This window comes from Drosophila albomicans, chromosome 3 (assembly GCF_009650485.2).
Source record: "Drosophila albomicans strain 15112-1751.03 chromosome 3, ASM965048v2, whole genome shotgun sequence".
NCBI lineage: Eukaryota > Metazoa > Arthropoda > Insecta > Diptera > Drosophilidae > Drosophila > Drosophila albomicans.
Window position 1 is genome coordinate 30416258 of NC_047629.2, and position 12226 is coordinate 30428483.

Here is a 12226-nt window from a genome sequence, read left to right on the forward strand (position 1 = left end):
TTTAACAATTTGGATTTTACATAGGATTGTAATTAAAACAAGTCAAAAATCTACAGGTATTGACTATTGTAGACCCTTTATTTTTAAATCTTTTATTGCTCGAACTAGTTTACTATAATTAATAACTCTATAATTCCAACTCCGTTAGAAATAAATCTAAAATAAACTCCCGTAAGATGGTGATAGACTTTTATGTAACATATGAGAATATGCGTAAGGTACTGAGCCTTATCTTGACAGTCAAACAGGCTATTGATGTTGAGTCAGAATATTGTATATACTTTATATGATTGAAGATATCTATTTCTGCCTCTAAAGAGCATATCAATTTGTATATATTCTTAAAAATAAAGGGTACAAAAAGCCTTATTAAATAAATTCATAATCATGAGCTTAACACTATAACTGTGTGTTGAGTAATCTAATTTTATTATTATTATTATATTGGAAAATATGATACTGCACCCTAAATTCCTCCAAAAACCCTACTTCTTTTATGGAAACAAGAATTTTCAGTCATCCATTTGAATGACACTAATATACACCAAGTAAAGTGTTGAATTGTAATAACTATTAAAAAAGAATAATTCTTAGGTATTAAGTATTGTAATCGATTTAATTGTAAATTAATCAGTAACACATTCTAGTGAAAACATTAACAACCCGACAGCAATAATAACAAGAATATTATCCACAAAGAAAATTTTTCAAACTGCCCTCTCGTTGCAATGTGGCACAGTTGCAGCTGCACTTACACAGCATGCGCCATAAATTATGATGAACTCGTTGTCCCAGTGAACTGGTGAAGCTGGAGGACAGGTAATTGCTAATTGTGCTAATAATTCCATGCGGCGGCTAAACCGAACAGCAGTTAATGGAAATGCGAGTGGAAATGGAAATGGAAACATAATTTGGACTTGGAATGAACACACAAAGCTGACTGGGATATATTGGATTATTATGAAGAGCTCAGCAAACACATGAACGAAAGCAAAAACAACTGCGTAAAATCAAATGAAAACAAACGAAGAAACGACAGAGAACCGAGTAAGAACTGACTGAGAGAAGAGTGCCATAGTTGCGATACTCCTGTGAGTCCTGTGAGTAGCTGTGGAGCAGTTGCTTCCTGTCTGAGGTCGAAGTGGCTGTCTCTCAATTTGGCCATAAAATGCGTCTGTTGGCTAAAGCTAAAGCTGAAGTTGAAGCTAAAGCTAAAGCCAACAGAGGCCACACAGCAAAACACTCACTCACACACACACACACACAGAAATAGAGAATGCGTCTTTATGGCTTTCCAATCGCTACGCCTTCCTTCCTGTCCCTGCCACCGCCCCGCCCCCGCCCATGGTTCCTGTTCATTGTCCTGTCAATGTCCAAAGCGAAAGCAACCGGCTTCACACTACAGAGATAACGACGATGGAGCGCATCAAATCATTTCGTGCTAATGGAATTGCATTTGATGTTGATGGAATTTTTATTTCCTTACCGAGCCAGCGAGCGTCTAACCATTTTTTCCATCAACTTTCGATTGAAAGTAGAGAGAGAGCGAGTATTCGAGAAGTACTTCGAAGCAAGTTCACAAAACCAAACCCTAAAACCGTTACAGCCATTAATTTTCCACATTTTTCCGAGTCACTTGAACAAATAGATCAATAAATAGTGAACATACATACACTTATAAATCTAAAGACTGATTAAACTAAGTGTTAGGCATATAATAGTGAGCGTTCCTATAAATGTATCCGTGAGATACAATTGAGCATATAAAGTCTAGTATATATCTAGTAGATACTTAACAAATTTGAAGACTGATTAAACAAAGTGACAAACAAAATAATAGTGACCATTGCATAAAATAAATCTGTGAGATACTATTATGCATATGATATATCGAAGAGCAAATAACTTTGAATGCAGCTATCCATTAATATTCAAGACACAAACGAAAAGTGCCTTATCTTTCTACACAATAACTTTGTATGCAACTCTCCATTTATCTTCAAGATACAAATTTCATGTGTTTTGTCTCTTTATGCTATAGCTATAATGCATACAATAAATTTGCATTCAACTATGAATTTATCCTCAATATATAAATGACAAGAGTTTCACTTATCTATTTTAAAACCACGTTCAACACACTAACTTAGCATTCACTTAAAAACTAAGTGTTTATTTAATCATTAGCTTTGCATTCCTTTAATAAAAGGATAAAATTCAAATCTTAAGCGCTTTATTTACCTCATTAAATACAATACTGTCGCATTCAACTAAAAATATATCCTCAAGACACTTCCGAAAAGTATTTTATATTTAACTATGCATTCATCTATGAAATTATCCTCAATATACAATAAAATGTGTTTCACGTATCTATAATATTTCAAAAATTTAATTATCCTAAAAATACAATTTAAAGTGTGTTATATTTAGTTTTGTATTCCATTAAAAATTTATATTCAAGATACAAATTTAAAGTGTTTTATCTACCTCATTGAATACAATAACTTTACTTACCACAAGTGAATCCTCAATACACTTATGAAAAGTATTTTGTATTTCACTTTGCATTCAAATAAGAATTTATCTTAAGGCTAAAAATGTTTTATCTCTAACTTTGTATTTAACTATGAATTTTTCTTCAAAATACAAACGAAAAGTGTTTTATCTATCGAATTTAAAGCAATATTGCATACAGTAACTTGGTATTTAACTATCAATTTATCCTCAGGATGTAAATGAAAAGTGTTTTATACTTAACTTTGTATTCAACTATAAAAAGTGTTTTACAGCTAACTTTGTATTAGACTAGAAATTAATATTCAATATACAAACGAAAGGCATTTTATCCCCAAAATTTAAAGCCAGGCTTTCTCAGTTATTGATTCCATTTTATTGCTAGTTTTTCAAGCGCTGCTTAGTCGTGTTTTCTCTTTCGACTTTCTGCTCGCTTTTAGCTCGGGTCATTCGCAATCTACTTTTGGTTGTTTTAACCAATCTACACTCCAAAGAATACCCAATTTGGGCTTTTAGCCAGCGACAATATGGCTGGCCATCTTTCAGCTTTTATGGCTCTTTGTTTTTTTTCATTTTTGGGGATGCCAAAAGGATGTAAAGGGAAGCTGCTGCTGCTGCGACACCGCGGACAATTGAAGCACAGGATGCGTGATCCTGGCCAGGACTAAAAGTCCAACCCGCAGAGCACAGAGATAGAGAGAGAGAGAAAGAGTGCGAGAATGATGAACTGGTTTATTGAATTTAAAGCTGGCGGAAATTGCTGTTTGCTTTCGGGTGCGTTGTGGAAAATCAGAATGAAAATCGCATAAATCTGCATAGAATTGTGTATTCACACTCGCACCTAAAAAGAGATCTAATAGATTTTTGTGCCCGCAGCGCGCGTCGAGAGATTTGCCAAAAAGAACAATGGAATCGATTTCACGCTGAACTCAATTGCAATTGCCTGCCAAGTGGTTGGAAGTGGAGTTGTCTAGCGTTTTTATTTGACGGTGGGGGGTTTACCAAAACGAGGGAAATATCAAAAAGAAAAAAGGGGGCGTGAGCCAGGGCAATACATCAAACAAAATTAAAACGCACTGCGAAGGGTTGGCAAAACATTTGCCACCGGCTAAAATAATGAACCAGGCGGAGGGAAGGGGGGGATGGCTGAACACGTGCACACGCGCCAGGGGTTTGCCATTAAGTGAGGGGGGAAAGGGGGAGTCGAAACTGTCACTCAACGAACAGCAAACGAAACGAATGTATCAGCCAAAAAAACACACAAGGATAGCAAGAGACTCCCAAGCAGACTGTTGCTTCTTTTGTCGTGCTGCTTGTTGTTGCTCAATTTAGTCCATTGGCTTTAGTTGCCCCATCGCCAGACAATTGCTCACGCCCCCTGGCTCTAAGTCCGTCTTCCGCTTCCCCTTCCCCTCTGCCTCTTCGTTGGAGCAGTGTCCAGACATGACACGACGCTGGGGTTGAAAGTGCATGACACACAATTGTTTCCCTGACGCCCTCCACATGCGACCATTAACATGGAAAAGCGCACGTGAACCCCAGCATAGAGAGAGTCCTGTTTCTATTCCTTGTCCTCTGCTAGCCACCAAATTGTTTTTGTGGTCACCAGCTGGTTTATGGTTACACATTCGCTCTCTTTGCTGTTATATTGACATCGTTGTTGCATGCAATCTTCAGGTATAAACAACAACAACTACAACGACAACGACAGCAGCTAGTTATTGCTGTGGGTTTATTCTAAGTGGCAACTGCTGCAGCTCCTGCTGCAACAATTGTAGCTATCGCATGGCCGTAATTTATGGTCATGGAATTAAATACGCTATTTATTCGTACAGCCACTGATCCATTGATATATTAACCCATTGCGCATGCAAATTGAGTACACGCAATTTATTAAAACAAGTCAGAAAGCTATAGTCGAGTGTGCTCAACTGTGAGATACCGGCTAAGCTGTTTGAGTAAAAGCAAATAGGTGCGGCATAATTATTTAAATATAGCAAACATAATTACCGCAAAAGTACTGAAATATATACCAAATGATATATTTGGTATATTGGCATAGTCCTACATTAAACAAGTAATAAAGCTCGACTGTGAGATATCCGCTACTTATTTTTAATGAAATCAAAATAGTGCGATATTCATTTTCAAGTATACCGAATTAATATATCGCAAAAAGATCAAGAATATACCAAGATTTGGTATATTTACATAGTGCTACATTCAAAATATACTATATAGTGCAAAATATACCAGATTGTCAGTGAAGCCAACTAAAACCCGTAGTAAGTAGAACTTTTGCTTGAACAAAAGTATTTCATAAAGAACTTCTATCAAATTTTCAGGAATAAATAGGACAATAGTTGTTACCCAGAATCAACTCTTTATCTTAAGTTTCTTACTTTATTTTTATCTATTTGCGAGGGCGGCAGTGGGCGTGGCAGACCTTTGAAATGAACTTGACTTGCGTAAAAATATAACAAAAAAAAATTGCATCTCTATCTCTTATAGTCTCTGAGATCATGCGGTCGGACAGACAGACTGACATAGCTATATCGTCTAGGCTGTTGACGCTGATCAAGTCCTAGATGATTGCTTCCACCTTTTACATTTCCTGCCAGCACAAAGTTAAAATACCCTTCTACCCTATGGATAGCGGGTATAAAAACCGGCATACCAAACAAATTATAATATCAATAATGTTGCCTCATATCGTGCCTAGAATTTCAGTTGATCAATTACAACATGAAATGGGCCAAAGGTTATGCAATTTACAGTGCTTCATTTGGCTGGCATTGAAATGCTTTTTATGGTTTTAATTAAAAGTTTAATTAGACATTTTTCCGCTTGTTGGCTGCATGACCTTTGAACCCCCCCCCCCCCCCCCACCACTCCTCCTTCTTCTAAAAAAGACGACACAACAGAGAGAGCAAAGCAAAGCAAAGCCATCTGGCCAGCTCATTAAGGGCAAAACAATTTGAGGGCTCTAGAGAAGTCGCATCGCAATTCGTAGTCGAAATCTCAGTTTTTGTTTTTTTGCTTTTTTGGCGGCCAAGGGAAATCTACTTTAATATTTATGACATTTTTACAATCGTTTTGAATTTAATTTGCAGTGCATATTTTTTGGGCACTTGACCTGCCTGAAATTACCTAAGTTTCGCCCCTCTCACACTTTTTCGAGTTGGGCAGACAATTTAATTAATTTGTGGTCTTTGCTTGACAACGAACAACGAACGAACGTTTGAAAAAAATATGCGATTGCCAGACAATGCCCATCTATTTATATAGTTCCAATTCAAATACTAGAAGCGAGCATGCGAGGAGGAGGGAAAAAGGGAAAGCAGAACCAACAATAGCCGCAATACAAATTATTTAATTTGCTCTGCGATTTATTTGTTGTAGTCAGCATGGTTCGAGGCGTTGACCAGTCAACGTCGCCTCCTCCCTCCCCTTTCATCACCCTCCGCCCTGTGGGCTAGCTAGTACCACCCAATTTGGGTAGTCGACCCATTCACCAGTTGTCATTCTCACTCGTCTTTTAGAGCTGCCTGAAGCTGCTCATGTCATACGCGTTGTCAGTTGAGTTGAGTTGAGTTGAGTTGCTCAGGCATTCGGATCACGTAACTTGTGTGCCACCAGCACTTTTTCATTTTCATTCACTTAGCGAGGAAAGAAAGACGGAAAGAGACGCGCCACATCACAGTTCATACACTAAAAGAGTCTTGGACTTGGCTCTGATTTGTTTGCTGCTGACTAAGTGACAACGACGACGACCAGCTGACTGGCATTGAAACACGACTCGACTCGGCTTGAGCGCAAATTGAAATTGAAATTGAAATGGAAGCAGAAACAGTAACAGCAACAGAAACAGTAACAGAGAGAATCGTGGGCGTATCAAGAATGCCAAGTTTTATAATTTAATTTGCGCTTAATTGGCCTGCAAACAAGCTTTGCAATTACGCATCCCACATGAAGACGTGAATTATGTGCGGGACAACGCTGCGTATGCGTTATAATTGAATAACACACAAGTTGCGCTTTAGGATACGAGTTAAGTTTGCACATTCTCGTATTTGTAATATCACATTGTTTAATATCTAATCATAATTAATTAGATATGCAGCAGAGCCCACACTCAAGCAGCTCAAAGAAACCTACGTGTCGGATACGTAATATGCAATTATACCACTTTGAGCTGAGACAAAATAATTTGAATAGTTGCAAATGTGCATTTGACATTCTAGAGTAAAGTATTTCATATTAAATTCAAAACATATTCGAGCTGCTTTCATTAACAAATTTGCGCTGTTTGACTTGAATGCAAATCCTCTTAATGCCTTCGCCTCTTCTTTCTTGCCTTTCATTAGGGGAAAAGTTGGCGCTTATCTGGTTCTGTTTGCGGTTGCACATTCAGCACTCTCTCTCTCTCGTCAGATTCAAAAGACTTAATCCTCGAACTCTGTGTCAGCATTCGAAAACTTTACGTCAGTTCTTTTTGTTTTTTTATGCTCGTTGTGTTTTAACTTTGTAAGTACATAAGCATGTATGCTAATTGCGAACAAATTCAAGGAGAATCAAACACACTTTGAAGTGCCAAAGTCGTATATATTGTGTATGTGGAGGAGCAAGTATTTTCTGTTCATTAAATTGCTATTTGTATTGAATGAAATGTGGGCAGCAAAAAAAAGATAATTACTATTTTGTTATCTATATAGAGTGTACTATATACTCAATGCTCAATATTGTGGGAACAACTTTGCTTCTTCTTCTATTTTTTTGCGTGCCTGATTAAAGAGTTTGAAAAGTGGGCAGAAAGTTGGTTTTGCACAGCTCGAAGGGGGGAGGGAAGGGGCAGGACGATGAGTAATCTATGGGCATGCAAAAGTTGCGTGAAGCGGGTTTTTGTGGCTGGCTTATCAGACAGGACGAAAGGATAAAGTTTTGCGGAACAGCGAAAAACAGCTCGGCCATGCGGCAAGCGGCAAGCAGCAAGCGGCGAGTGGCGAGTGGCAGATGGGGCAAGCAAGGCGTTGAGTGAATGAAAGGAATGCCTTGGAAACGCTCACTCGTTATATGAATGTGTGCGTTGGGTGCTCTGGTTAACAAAATGGCGCCGGAACATAATTAATTGCACTAAAGAGATTAGTTGTTGTGCATAAGTTTTCGCGGCGCAACAGCAGCAGCAGCAGCAGCGCAGCAAATGCCACATTGCCACACAGTGGGTGGCGGGGGGTGAGGAGGGGCGTGCAACCTGTCAATAGCTGCACACGCAATGCCTCAGCCAAAGCAAAAGAAACGAGAAGCAGCAGCAGCGAGTCTGACTTATCAGCCCACTCACTCACTCCCTCTCTCTTTGTCTCTCTCAGTCTCCCCCTCTCCCCACTCACCCCTCAACAAACTCATACGTCACACGTCCAAACTGCTGACGACGACGACGACGCCGCAGTTTGCACCTGCCGAGCAACTTGCTCGCCCACATTCTGCACGCAATCTAATTTCGCTGGAAAAAGAAAAACGTGCCCGGCGTGGAAATGGCAGGGCAAAGTCGAAACCAAACCCTCCCCTCTCTACCACACACACACACCTCTCCTGCCACATTTAGTTGCCACCCTTCGGGTCTTATAACACACCCGTCAGGAAATGCCAGGCACAAGACAAAGCTGCTAATCAGGTTAGATAGCACAGGACCCGGAACAGGCTCCTCCATGATATCTTTATGTCAAGAGCTGGACAATATTTATAATTAAAACTGAACCTGAACTCGCAACTTAAGCCGAACAAAGAAGTTATTGCAGCTATTCTTAGTAAAGATTATTTGCACTTTATTACAAACTTCAATCAATAATTTTAAAAAGCTTTTGCTTAATCTATGGTTATTAAAGTAGTAAGTCGATATGAAATATTATTGCACTGAAAAATACTTCCGGAATAAATACAGCGAAATCCGAAGTAGTATCAATATCTGAATAATACCAGAGTTGCTTAAATAAATTACAAAAATGCTTGATTTTTTAATCTTGAAAAGCTGAAGATCTTGTTATTCTGTGTTGTTAGATTTTTTTATTTTGTATTACTTTAACTATCTTAGTAATAATGTTTATTATATTCAAGTGTTACACATAAATGATTACTTTAAAAAACCATCTTATTATGAGCAATTTTGTTGTTCTTTTTCGCCTGACGAAACTTAATTAATGAGTTAATGAGTTTGCCTAAGCTTTACATAAAGCGCAATAAAAAAAGTAGAACTACAAATTGTGAACTTTAGGGAACTTTTACTTTCGTATATTTGTTGTAGTTAAAAGTTCCAATTAAAAAAAGGTTCTACAAGCGAGAAAAAGGGATTTGTTTAATGCAAGCTCGATATACATAAAGATTTAACCTCACTAACAAGCAACAAAGATTAACTAAAAAGCTGCAATTATTTTCCTATGAATTATGAATGAATTCAAACTTGGCAAACAAGTTTCTAAGTAAGAAATGTGAAAATTGTGTTAACAGAGTAAGTTCAAAGTAAGAAATTTGAAAAAAAGGTTTTAACAGAAAAGCAACGCGAAGATGACTCAAATAATTTTCATAGTAAGAACTTTTGATTCACACATTCTTGCGTCAAGAGTTTTATGAAATCTGCCTTGGAAGCCAAATTAGTGTCAAATGTCAACGATGTTGGAATTGAAGTGGTGGTAATACCTGACAAACATTTCATAAAGTTAATTGTGTGCTCCGCGGCCCGTCAAATGTGAGTCAAGAAGTTCGTTTACATTGCTTAAGCCACATTTGAAGTATTTACTATCTCTATATATATGGAATGCTGACGCCCTGTGGAGTCAATGAATGCGAATTGTATGCGAAATGTTTTGCTGTCAAACGGAAAAGGAAATATTAAATTCCTTGTCACTTCACGAGACATGCAACACGGTCTGGTGGCAGGCAGCACATAACGATTGATTACAGCATGTGCAGAGAGTGGGGAGTGCTTGGAGTAGGTGGGGGGCAGACGATTCAAGGACCCGTCGAGAAAACTGTGAGAAGGTCGCACATAAAAAAGAAAATACAGAGAGAAAGAATGGAAGACGTGGCAGCGAGGTGCAAGTCGCAAGTTGCAAGCAATTATTTTGAGGGTTAAGCCAAGCTGCAGTGCAACTCACTCAAGGATAATGCACTTAAGCCTGCCGAGCCAGAAACCTGTCAGGGACTGGCAGCAGTTACCGTTACCGTTACCGTTACCGTTACTCAGCTAAAGCTAGGAGCTGCTTTTTGTATGCACACGCATACCAGATGCGGCTGTATTTGAATTATTCATCTTTGCTGCAGTTTGCTGCTGCCTCAAGACGAGGGTTGTTTACCCCTGTCACCCCTCCCCCTCCCCATCCCATCCCATCTCCTGTCCTTGAGGGTTGGCGGCAACAGGCGGTGCGGCATCGCTGCTTTGTGCATACACATAGAAATCGAATCCACACACACACAAACACACACATATTAGCATCCACAAGTTCCACAACGCCATCCACCATTGTTGCTGCGGCTGTCGCTGCTCTCATTGTATTGTGTTGGCGGCAATTCGAAAGCAATTTCTGCAGCATTAATCATTCCCCTTTATCCACACACATGACACTTATCTACCCGTCCCTGGTAAAACACACAAACACACTCACGCTCTCCACTTGTATGGGACACGGACCTCTGCTAATGTTGACAAAACGCATTTTAAGCTCTTCAGAATTGCCTTCTTTTGTTTAGTTAGTGACTGTCCACTTTGCATATGTGTGCATGTGTATGTGTGTGTATTTGTGTTTGTGTGCCTGTTCGTCTCTGATTTCATTTCAAATTTGGATATTCGAATTGGAATTTTGCCGCAGGAACGGACAACGGGACGACCCTTAATATGAAGTGGCACTCTCGGGCCTTTGTTTAACCTTAAGCTTTTAACTATTCTATGCTGCAGTTGCTCATTTTTTCAAATGCTGCTCATACACTGAGCGACAAAGCAAACAGTGCGAATAAAATATCATATATTTTTCAAATATTCAACTAAAATAATTGAAAGCTATATCAATAAAAAATATCATCTATGACGTTTCCAACAATTTTGAAGTTGTTTCAGCATAAAGCTTTTTGCAAAACGTGAATATGAATATATATTTGTATCATTGAATTTTGCTGTACAGTCAATATCAATTTTTTAATAATTTATTTTTCAATTTTATCCAAAAACAAGTCTGATAGAAAAAATAGTAGAACAGTTATTTGCACATTGCACTCACCTCATAGTATTTTTTAGCTGGCAACCGGAGAAAAACTCTTTTCTTTTTTATTTTTTGTCGTTTTTTCGCATCGAGCACTAACTTTTCGCAGTTGTTTTTCCACAGTTGCTGCAAATGCACGACAAATTAACACGGCGAAAACAAAAACGAAATGGTCCCGTGGCAACTGCTGCTGTTGTTGTTGCTGTTGCTGTTGCTGTGGCTGCTGCTGTTGCTTTTACTGTTGCTACTGTCAGACTCCGACAGCGTCTCCAACTCCGTGGCTATGTCCGTGTCTGTGTCCGTGCCCCGTATCCGTGGCCGACACACCCGCGGCTTTGCTGTGCGGCTGTGAGCGAATGCTTGTGCGAATAAAAACTAAACTAAAACTCTGCGCTTGTTTTTCCTGTGTGATTTTCACACAGCACGGTTGCAAGTTGAAGTTTACCCCCACTGTGGAGGGGGTGGCGTAGTGTGAGGGTGGCACACGTACAACAAACAAGCACAAGCACAAGCATGCAAGCACATGCACGTTCACGTTCACGTTCACCCTTGGGTAAAGGCGCAACACGGCATGTTACAGTTAGCAGAGTTGAAATAGGTTTTGTCTGCTGGCTTTATCCGCTTAAATTCTCTGATCACACTCACAAACACGACCTCATTAACATTTAATTATTTCATTCACTTTCATAAAATTTGCCATATACTCGAGTTCAATATAGTATTCGAGTAGTTTTTGTCGAAAAGTTGTATACTTTTATTATTTTTTATTTTTTTGGTCAGCAAACGTTTTTATGCTGATGCAATGTTATTTTTCCACCCTCGCGTCGCGCAACAGACAGACAGACAACGGGATATTTGTTTGTGTTTACCGTTAAAATACATATGTATATTATGCTTGGCGTTACCGCACTCGCGAACGTCTTTCGTGAAACTGGCGAAAAAAAAAGACGCTTGCTCACCGGAGAATTTCTCAATTGAACTTTTGGAAAGTAGAATTGCTGTTTATTACATCAACAACAAGCCAGCAAAGCTTCGTTTGAGCTCTCTCTTTGCACTGCTTGTCTCTCGCTCACTCACTCAGTCAGTCAGTCACTCGTGTAGTGTTCGCACACCTACATTCACTCTCCCCCATTTGGTCAGTTACAACAACAACAACAGCAAAGAGACCGAAACTCAAACAATAAATGCGACGCAACAGCGCGTTGAGCTTTGAATGGCAACCACCCAAAAATGGCAAACGAAGCAAATTAGTCGCAGCAAAGTAAAGCTCAGCCCACCCCGTTACTGCTGCGCATGCGACAACAACAAATGTAAAGTCGAAGTTACGCGCAGAGCTTTGAGCGCAACGTAACGTTTACTCTCAGCGGTCGCTCTCTCACTGTCGTTACGCTCTTTCTCACGTGTGGTGGGTGGCTTGGGTGGTGGTTGGGTTAGCGCGGGGTGACTAAGGCCAAAGTGTGAGT

At 39.3% G+C, this 12226-nt stretch overlaps 1 protein-coding gene across 7 annotated transcripts in view; it reads right to left on the reverse strand.

Annotated features, from left to right (window-relative positions):
* Positions 1-11685, reverse strand: part of LOC117568616 (kazrin) — a 55274-nt gene extending 43589 nt beyond the window's left edge. For 3 of the 7 annotated variants that reach the window (XM_034249394.2, XM_052004127.1, XM_034249392.2), the window contains exon 1: positions 10782-11684. The gene's annotated coding sequence lies outside the window, so the exon portion shown is untranslated. Of the gene's footprint in view, positions 1-10781 lie in introns of all 7 variants that reach the window. The other 4 variants (XM_052004126.1, XM_034249386.2, XM_034249391.2 and 1 more) reach the window with 3 other exon arrangements.
* Positions 11686-12226: the final 541 nt, after the last annotated feature.